The 2,734-nt window shown below is 50.1% G+C and overlaps 1 long non-coding RNA gene across 1 annotated transcript in view; it reads right to left on the bottom strand.

The window, feature by feature from the left end:
• Positions 1-857: 857 nt before the first annotated feature.
• Positions 858-2,734, bottom strand: part of LOC114613862 — a 6,290-nt gene continuing 4,413 nt past the window's right edge. The window contains exon 2 of the long non-coding RNA XR_003710239.1: positions 858-1,622. This is a non-coding gene — a long non-coding RNA (uncharacterized LOC114613862). The remainder of the gene's footprint in view (positions 1,623-2,734) is intronic.

The raw sequence follows: 2,734 nt of genomic DNA, 5'->3' as shown, positions 1-2,734 counted from the left end.
CAGGCCCTCCTCCCCAGCCAGGCCCTCCTCCCCTGCTAGGTCCTCCTCCCCTGGCAGGCCCTCCTCCCCAGCCAGGCCCTCCTCCCCTGCTAGGTCCTCCTCCCCTGCCAGGCCCTCCTCCCCAGCCAGGCCCTCTTCCCCTGCTAGGTCCTCCTCCCCTGCCAGGCCCTCCACACTTCCCTTGTCACACAGGTTTTCCTCAAAGAGTCACTTCAGATCTCTCCAGAGAGTTGTTTTACTTTTATAGGTTGTGCTGCCTCTGCCGTCTATTTTTGAAACTTCTATTTAATCTTCAAAGCCCTATTTACATGCTCCCTTCCTGGGATTTTGGGGCATCCTAAGCTACTCAATCCTCCATGTAGACCATAATCTCCAATATTTAGGAAAACATCTATCATACCACACACGTTCTAGCTATTTGCTTACACACCTTTGTTAAACATTTTATCTAATTGATGTGTGTGCATGTTTTGATGGTATGTATGTGTGTGTGTGTGTGTGTGTGTGTGTGTGTGTATGTATGCATGTATGTATGCTCACCACATATATGCCTGGTGTCCACAGAGGCCATGAGATGAAGTCGGATCCCCTGGAACTGGAGTTACAGATGTTGGGAACCACCATGTGGGTGTTGGGAATTGAACCTGTGTCCCCTGGAAGAGCAGTGGAAGCAGTGTCAGCTACTAGTCTCTCTAGCCCATTGACACATCTGTTGATATGGGGTATCTACCTGAGTTGGCTCTAGATCTTCTGAGACACCTTTCAGACGGAGGCCTGTAAGGTCATTCACTGCCTTTTGTGCTCACCCAGAACCCAGTGACTGCCTGACTCAAGGCAGGTAGGATCATTTCGAGAGATATTTTAAAATATTTTTTATTTCTAAATATTTGAAGCAATAATGTTTTGATTCAGAGCTCAGATCGTGTTTGTATGTGGAAGTGAGCTTCCCCTCCCTCCACACTCTCCAGCTTTGCTTTGTCTACTAGCAAGTAATAACGTTACTTGTGTTTTCATATCCGCTGGATAAAGTCCACATTCCTCCGCGCGGTGTGGCTCTGTCCTGCCCTTGTTTATCTCCTGTGTCCTTTTTTCCCCTCCTGCTTTTCCTCCTGTCTCCAGTAGAGGGAGCCGCAGGGCTGGGCTCAGTTCCAGTCCTCAATCAAGAGGCAGGCCTGCTGTTCTCTGTCCAGTGGCCTCTCTCTGCCAGCAGTTCCCCCGGGGCCAGCTGCTTGTTTTTCACGTGTGGGCTTGCAGTCTATTGGTCCCTGGAGATGGGCGGATACACAGTGGATGCTGAGAAGGCAGACCCAAAGTGTGGAGGGCCATTTTCAGCCAGCTTCTTTCAAGGCCCCATGCACAACACAAGGTGGGCCACGCCAGCTCCTTCTGGTGAAATGCCATGACCCTGGCTGACCCTGAGATCCCTCCTGAGGCAGACAGCAGGCGCCTCTGTGTCAGCAGACCCCTCTGACAGGAATACCAACCAACATCCCCCACAACACAAACAGTGCGGTGAATGGATAAGAATCCCTTTGCAAACAGTTGGGTCAGCGTTTGATGACATCCTCTGAAGGCAGCAGGAGCTTCTTTGCTCGGGCAGAAGACCATGATATAAAAGCAGGCTGGAGAGAAGTAAAGCTGCTTCATGTTATAATTTTATCTAATTGTCTTTCATTTTCAATCCTTCCTCCCTCCCTCCCTCGAAACCCTGTTGACTGACTAAGCTGGCTTGGTCAGGTGAGTAGTGGTCCCAGCCTCCCATCAGCTGCCGATACAGGTAAGAGGTATGCAAAGATGACAGATAGGAGGCTTCTCTGCTAAAAGTCCCCGGGACAAGGGCACTTTACAACCAGGACAGGGGAAGCCCAGAAGTTTCAAGCGACCTGCCCGGGAGGCTATTTCTTCTTGGATATTTCACAAATGCATCACACTCAACAACAGGGCTCATCGTCTTTCTCCTCAGGCCAGTCTCTTAGGTTTTCAGACTCAATGTGGCGCATCCACAGACTCATCCCAGACTGCTGTGCTGTGGAGCTGGGAGTCATTTTCTCCTGACTGTTACCTAGTTCATGCCTGTTCTTAGTTTTATCCCTGATTTGGTATGACATCATCCCAGCATCCCTCTGGTCATGCTTCCCAGCTCTCAGCACATTTAAGTAGACATGAGCGGCATTTCCATCTGACCTCACTTTCCAGCTCCTGTCTCCTGTACTGGAACATTCTAACAAAGACGAGCCAAGGGGGGTTGCCTGACCATGTCCCCCACTCTTGCTCCTTCTTCAGGCCATCGCTTGTGCTGCTCGTATTGTACAGAATTCCTTCCCTTGCACCACCACCACCACCTGGAGCTTCCACCACAGTTTAAAAGCTCCATCTTGCACTGAAGTGAGTAAAATGTTTGCCGTACGAGTGTGTAGACCTTAGTTCAGATTCCTAGAATCCACATAAAGCCAGGCATGGTTGCTTGACACACCGGGCTGCTTCAGTGAGATGGGAGGTAAAGACAGGAGAATCACCAAAAACTCCAGGGCCAGTTAGTCTGGCTGAACAGTGACGAACAAGAGACCTGTTTCTAGGCTGAAGGTAAGGAAGGATGGTTGGAGTTACCCCTAGACCCCCATACTTATGCTGGGGTACACCTGCACAGGCACACACACAGACAGACACACATACAGATACACACAGATACACACACAGACACACCTGCACACACACACACATATACACACACAGA

The sequence above is a fragment of the Grammomys surdaster genome, unplaced genomic scaffold (genome assembly GCF_004785775.1).
Source record: "Grammomys surdaster isolate TR1022 unplaced genomic scaffold, NIH_TR_1.0 130, whole genome shotgun sequence".
Lineage (NCBI taxonomy): Eukaryota > Metazoa > Chordata > Mammalia > Rodentia > Muridae > Grammomys > Grammomys surdaster.
Note: the sequence above shows the minus strand (reverse complement) of the source record. Positions and strands in the feature narration are given on the sequence as shown.